Raw genomic sequence first — 7,763 nt, 5'->3', positions numbered from 1 at the left:
GTTTGCCTTTCACTCACAGCCTCAGGGGAAATTGAGGCTGACAAATGACCTCCAAGCAAGTGCTTTCAAGCAGTGTGTGACTCTCGGCACACAGAATGCTGGGAAAGCTATCTTCCTTTGAGGAAGGAAAGGCATCAAAAGAGAGTGTGTTTTAAGGCCTCTATTGAGCAGGAACTGTCTAGTTTTTTTTTTTAATATAAATTTATTTTAATTGGAGGCTAATTACTTTACAATATTATAGTGGTTTGGCCATACGTTGACATGGATCCACCACAGTTGTACATGTGTTCCCCATCCTGAGCCCCCCTCCCACCTCCCTCCCCATCCCATCCCTCTGGGTCATCGCAGCGCACCAGCCCTGAGCACCCTGTCTCATGCATCGAACCTGGACTGGCGATCCATTTCACATATGATAATGTACATGTTTCAATGCCATTCTCCCAAATCATCCTACCCTACCCTCTCCCACAGAGTCCAAAAAACTGTTCTATACATCTGTGTCTCTTTTGCTGTCTCACCTATAGGGTTATCATTAGCATCTTTCTAAATTCCATATATATGCATTAGTATACTGTGTTGGTGTTTTTCTTTCTGGCTTACTTCACTCTGTATAATAGGCTCCAGTTTCATCCTCATTAGAACCTCATTAGAACTGATTCAAATGTATTCTTTTTAATGGCCGAGTAATATTCCATTGTGTATATGTACCACAACTTTCTTATCCATTCATCTGCTGATGGACATCTAGGTTGCTTCCATGTCCTGGTTATTACAAACAGTGCTGTGATGAACATTGGGGTACACGTGTTTCTTTCAATTCTGGTTTCCTTGATGTGTATGCCCAGCAGTGGGTTTGCTGGGTCATATGGCAGTTCTACTTCCAGTTTTTTAAGGAATCTCCACACTGTTCTCCATAGTGGCTGTACTAGTTTGCATTCCCACCAACAGTGTAATAGGGTTCCCTTTTCTCCACACCCTCTCCAGCATTTATTGCTTCTAGTTTCTAAGGCATGAGACTGCTAGGTGTGCCTAGAGGCCCTAACTTCAGGAGTCAGGGCAGTGTGTCTCCCTGCACTTTCTGAGCCTTGCAAAGAGGTTCCTAGTACATACTGCGAATGCCCATGAAGAAGCAGGAAGCGGGAGTGTGTCTGAGAGTGCTGGGTGACATTCTGTGGTCACCTAGTCAAGATGAGGTTCCACTGTAAATTGGCCCCCTGCGAGGAGATAGGAGCCAAATGCTTGCTTCAGAAATCCTAAAGGGTGGAGGACCTAACTTCCAGAGTCAGGGCAGTGTGTTTCCCTGCACTTTCTGATCCTTGTAAACACATTCCTATAACATACAGGTACTGCTCATGAAGCAGGCTGCAAGAGTGTGTCTGGGAGTGTTGGGTGCCATACAGTGCTTGCCCAGAACAGGTGACATTCCACTGCAACTGGGTCAGTGGTTAGGAATTGCGAGTCACTATCTTGCTTCAGAAATTCCAAAGGGAAGTCCAAAGCTAAAACTTTCAGAAGTAAGAAAGCAGCAATCGGATGGATTTTCAAGGAGTTGCTAGGCTGTGCCTTTTTAGGTCCAACCAAGAGAAAAATGTGAATTTTCCCAGCACATCTGGTATCCAGGTTCACACTCAGGATGTGTCCCCACAGTATCCTAGAATATTATAGACAGACCTAGGCTCTCTAGATCTCTCCTACAGAGAAAACGTAATGGAACAGATGCTTGGATGTTGGTTTATGTTTCCCTGTGAATGTGGGTGCCTTCCCTATGTCCACCAACAGCAGAAATTGTTAGTAAAAAATGACCTCCAAGGAAGCGTTTTCAAGCAATGTGTGACTCTCAACACACAGAATGTTTGGAAAGGTATATTCCTTCAAAGAGGGATAGTTTTGAACAGAGAGTGTGTTTTCAGGCCTTTATCTATCAGGAACTGTCTAACTTCTAAGATGAGAGAACCAACCTCTGGGTTGGCCCAAAGGACTTAACTTCTAGAAACAAGGCAATGTGTTTCCTGGCAGTTTCCATGCCTTGTAGATAGATTCTAGTTCATACCATGACTGACCATGAGGAAGCAGGCTGCAGGAGTGTGTTTGGGACTCCTGGGTGCCATAATGTGGTTTCCAAGATGAGGTGACATTCCAGTGGACATGGGCCAGTTGCTAGGTGTCGCAAGCAAGTTGCTAGGTTCAGAAACCCATAAGAGTGGATCAAAGCTCTTGCAGCAAGAACTAAGAAAACAGAAATTATATGGATTTTCAGGCACATCCTGTGGCTACCCAGACAAGGTGACATTCCAAGGATATGGGCCACGTACTTGGAATTGGGAGCCATCTACTTTTTTCAGAAAAACTTTAGGGTGAACCAAAACTATTGCTGTCAGAAATAAGAAAATAGCAATTGGATAGACTTTCAAGAAGAAGCTAGGCTGCCCAACTTTAGGACCCACCGAGAGAAAAGTAGGAATTTTGCCATGGTCCAGTATCCAGGTTCACACTCAAGGTGTGTCCCTGCAGGATCCAAAAATTTTCCAGACAGACCTAGGCTCACTGGATCTCTCCTACAGAGGAAACATGGTGGAAAAGACACTTGGATATTGGTTTGCCTTTCCCTGTGAGGGGGGGAGCCTTCCCTAAGGTCTTAGTCTCAAGAGAAATTGTGACTAAAAAGTGACCTCCAAACAAATGCTTTCAAGCAGTGTGAGTCTCTCAACACACAGAATGTTGGGAATGCTATCTTCCTTTGTGGAAGGAAAGGAATCAACAGAGAGTGTGCTTTCAGGCCTCTATCTAGCAAAAACTGTCTAGTTTCTAAGACGTGAGACCTCCAGGCTTGCCCAAAGGACCTAACAGCCCGAGTCAGGGCAGTGTGTCTCCAGCACTTTCTGAGCCTTGTAAACACATTCCTAGGCCACACCATGACTGCCCATGAGGAAGCAGGCTGCAGGAGTAGTTCTGAAAGTGCTGGGTGCCATACTGTCATCACCAGGTCGAAGTGACTTTCCACTGCAAAAGGGCCCATGTCAAGAGGTTGGGATCTGCCCATGTCCTTAAGAAATTTTGAAGGGTAGACCAAATCTAGTCCTGTCAGAAGTAAGAAAACAGCAATTGGATGGTTTTTCAAGCAGTTGCTAGGCCACACTGCTTTAGGGCCCACCAAGAGAAAACTGGGAATTTTGCCACCAAGATCCAATATCCAGATTCACATTCAGGGTGTGTCCCTGCAGAATCCAAAAATCTTCCAGACAGACCTAGGCTCACAGGATCTCTCCACAGAGAAAACGCGATAGAACATATGTTTGGATATTGGTTCGCCTTTCCCTGTGAGTGTGGATTCCTTCATATGGTCTCGGGCCAGGGGAGATTGTCAGTGAAAAAAGACCTACAAAACAAGCGCTTTCTAGCAGTGAGTGTCACTCAGCACACAGTATACTGGGAGAGCTATCTTCCTTTGAAGAAGGAAAGGCATCAACAGTGAGTGTGTTTTTAGAACTCTACCACAATCTTGTCTAACTCAATGAAACTAAGCCGTGCCGTGTGGGGCCACCCAAGACAGTCGGGTCATGGTGGAGAGGTCAGACAGAATGTGGTCCACTGGAGAAGGGAATGGCAAACCACTTCAGTATTCTTGCCTTGATAACCCCATGAACAGTATGAGAAGGCAAAATGATAGGATACTGAAAGAGGAACTCCCCAGGTCGGTAGGTGCCCAATATGCTACTGGAGATCAGTGGAGAAATAACTCTAGAAAGAATGAAGGGAAGGAGCCAAAGCAAAAACAATACCCAGTTGTGGATGGGACTGGTGATAGAAGCAAGGTCCCATGCTATAAACAGCAATATTGCAAAAGAACCTGGAATGTTAGGTCCATGAATCAAGGCAAATTGGAGGTGGTCAAACAGGAGATGGCAAGAGTGAATGTCGACATTCTAGGAATCAGCAAATTAAAATGGACTGGAATGGGTGAATTTAACTCAGATGACCATTATATCTACTACTGTGGGCAGGAATCCCTTAGAAGAAATGGAGTAGCCATCATAGTCAACAAAAGAATCTGAATTGCAGTACTTGGATACAATCTCAAAAACGACAGAATGATCTCTGTTCGTTTCCAAGGCAAACCATTCAATATCACGGTAATCCAAGCCTATGCCCCAAGCAGTAACACTGAAAAAGCTGAATTTGAACGGTTCTATGAAGACCTGCAAGACCTTTTAGAACTAACACCCAAAAAAGATGTCCTTTTCATTATAGGGGATAGGAATGCAAAAGTAGGAAGTCAAGAAACACCTGGAGTAACAGGCAAATTTAGCCTTGGAGTACGGAATGAAGCAGGGCAAAGGCTAATAGAGTTTTGCCAAGAGAACGCACTGGTCATAGCAAACACCCTCTTCCAACAACACAAGAGAAGTTGTGTTGGACATCACCAGATGGTCAACACCGAAATCAGATTGATTATATTCTTTGCAGCCAAAGATGGAGAAGCTCTATACAGTCAGCAAAAACAAGACCGGTAGCTGACTGTGGCTCAGATCATGAACTCCTTATTGCCAAATTCAGACTTAAACTGAAGAAAGTAGGGAAAACCACTAGACCATTCAGGTATGACCTAAATCAAATCCCTTGTGCCTATACAGTGGAAGTGAGAAATAGATTTAAGGGACTAGATCTGATAGACAGAGAGCCTGATGAACTATGGACGGAGGTTCGTGACATTGTACAGGAGACAGGGATCAAGACCATCCCCATGGAAAAGAAATGCAAAAAGGCAAAATGGTTGCCTGAGGAGGCCTTACAAATAGCTGTGAAATGAAGAGAAGCAAAAAGCAAAGGAGAAAAGGAAAGATATTCCCATTTGGATGCAGAGTTCCAAAGAATAGCCAGGAGAGATAAGAAAGCCTTCCTCAGCGATCAATGCAAAGAAATAGAGGGAAACAACAGAATGGGAAAGACCAGAGATCTCTTCAAGAAAATTAGAGATACCAAGGGAACATTTCATGCAAAAATGGGCTCAATAAAGGACAGAAATGGTATGGACCTAACAGAAGCAGAAGATACTAAGAAGTGGTGGCAAGAATACACAGAAGAACTGTACAAAAAAGATCTTCACGACCCAGATAATCACAATGGTGTGATCAATCACCTAGAGCCAGACATCCTGGAATGTGAAGTCAAGTGGGCCTTAGAAAGCATCACTATGAACAAAGCTAGTGGATGTGATGAAATTCCAGTTAAGCTATTTCAAATCCTGAAAGATGATGCTGTGAATGTGCTGCACTCAATATGCCAGCAAATTTGGAAAACTCAGCAGTGGCCACAGGACTGGAAAAGGTCAGTTTTCATTCCAATCCCAAAGAAAGGCAATCCCAAAGAATGCTCAAACTACCACACAATTGCACTCATCTCACACACTAGTAAGGTAATGCTCAAAGTCTCCAAGCCAGGCTTCAGCAATACGTGAACCGAGAACTTCCAGATGTTCAAGCTGGTTTTAGAAAAGGCAGAGGAACCAGAGATCAAGTTGCCAATATCCACTGGATCATCGAAAAAGCAAGAGAGTTCCAGAAAAACATCTATTTCTGCTTTATTGACTATGCCAAAGCCTTCGACTGTGTGGATCACAATAAACTGTGGAAAATTCTGAAGGAGATGGGAATACCAGACCACCTGACCTGCCTCTTGAGAAACCTGTCTGCAGGTCAGGAAGCAACAGTTAGAACTGGACATGAAACAACAGACTGGTTCCAAATAGGAAAAGGAGTACGTCAAGGCTGTATATTGTCACCCTGCTTATTTAACTTATATGCAAAATACATCATGAAAAATGCTGGTCTGGAAGAAGCACAAACTGGAATCAAGATTGCCAGGAGAAGTATCAATAACCTCAGATATACAGATGACACCACCCTGATGGCAGAAAGTGAAGAGGAACTAAAAAGCTTCTTGATGAAAGTGAAAGAGGAGAGTGAAAAAGTTGGCTTAAAGCTTAACATTCAGAAAACTAAGATCATGGCATTTGGTCCCATCACCTCATGGGAAATAGATGAGGAAACAGTGGAAACAGTGTCAGACTTTATTTTTTGGGCTCCAAAATCATTGCAGATGGTGACTGCAGCCATGAAATTAAAAGACGCTTACTCCTTGGAAGGAAAGTTATGACCAACCTAGATAGCATATTAAAAAGCAGAGCTATTACTTTGTCAACAAAGGTCTGTCTGGTCAAGGCTATGGTTTTTCCAGTGATCACGTATGGATGTGAGTGTTGGACTGTGAAGAAAGCTGAGCACCGAAAAATTGATGCTTTTGAACTATGGTGTTGGAGAAGACTCTTGAGAGTCCCTTGGACTGCAAGGAGATCCAACCAGTCCATCCTAAAGGAGGTAAGTCCTGGGTATTCATTGGAAGGACTGATGTTGAAGCTGAAACTCCAGTACTTTGGCCACCTCATGGGAAGAGTTGACTCATTGGAAAAGACCCTGTTGCTGGGAGGGGTTGGGGGGGGAGGAGAAGGGGATGATAGAGGATGAGATCGCTGGATGGCATCACCGACTTGATGGGCATGAGTTTGAGTAAACTCTGGGAGTTTGTGATGGACAGGGAGGCCCTGCAACTCATGGGGTCGCAAAGAGTCGGACATGACTGAGCGACTGAACTGACCGAAATAATTGATCTTGCAGGTACTGTTTAGCTTCTAAGACATGAGACCTCCAGGCTTCTACGGGGACCAAACTACCAGAGTCATTGCAGTGTGACTCCCTGCACCTTTCAAGCCTTGTAAACACACTCATAGACCACACTGTGACTTCCCATGAGGAAGCAGGCTGCGAGAGTCTGTCTGAAAATGCTGGGTGTCATGCTGTGGTCACCTAGTTGAGGTGACATTCCACTGCAAATGGACCCATGGCGAGGAGTTGCGTGTCACATGCTTCCTTAAGAAATTTGGTGGACCAAATCTAGCACTGTCAGAAGTAAGAAAACAGCAATTGGATGGATTTTCATGCAGTTGCTAGGCTACCGGCTTGAGGGCCCACTGAGACAAAAATGCGAATTTTGCCATCAAGGTCCAATATCCAGGTGGACTCTCATGGTGTGACCCCATAGATTCCAAGAAATTTCCAGAAAGACCTACGCTCACTGGATCTCTCCGACAGAGAAAACGTGATGGAACAGACATTGGGATGATACTTTGCCTTTCTCTGTGAGTGTGATGACTTTCTCTACTGTCTCAGCCTCAGGGGAATTATGCCTGGAAAATGGACTCCAAGCAAGTGCTTTAAAGAAGTGTGAGACTCTTAGCACACACAACACTGGGAAAGCTATCTTCTTTTGTGGAAGGAAAGGCATCAACAGTGTTTTCAGGCCTCTATCTAGCAGAAACTGTCTAGTTTCTAAGATATGAGAACTCCAGGCTTGTCCAGAGGACCTAACTTCCTGGGTCAGGGCAGTGTGTTTCCATTCACACTCCAAGACTTGCAACATATTCCTAGGCAACAGCGCACTGCCCATGAGGAAGCAGACTGCGGGAATGTGTCTGAGCATGTTGGGTGCCGTACTGTGGTCACCTAGTGGAGCTGACATTCCACTGCAAATGGGTCCGTGGTGAGGAGTTGAGAGCCACCTGCTTACTTCAGAAATGCCAAGGGGTGGAGGAAACCTAGCGCTGTCTGTCGTGAGAAAACAGCTATGGATAGATTTTCAAGCAGTATCTAGGCTGCCCCACTTTAGGGCATACCAAGAGAAAAATGCGAATTTTGCTATCAAGGTTCAAT

The 7,763-nt window shown here is 44.6% G+C and overlaps 1 pseudogene; it reads left to right on the top strand.

The window, feature by feature from the left end:
- Window positions 1-4,936: 4,936 nt before the first annotated feature.
- On the top strand, window positions 4,937-5,616 carry LOC133045280 (uncharacterized; annotated as a pseudogene).
- The last annotated feature ends 2,147 nt before the right edge of the window (window positions 5,617-7,763 follow it).

Source organism: Dama dama, chromosome 23 (genome assembly GCF_033118175.1).
Source record: "Dama dama isolate Ldn47 chromosome 23, ASM3311817v1, whole genome shotgun sequence".
NCBI classification, from domain to species: Eukaryota; Metazoa; Chordata; class Mammalia; order Artiodactyla; family Cervidae; genus Dama; species Dama dama.
Note: the sequence above shows the minus strand (reverse complement) of the source record. Positions and strands in the feature narration are given on the sequence as shown.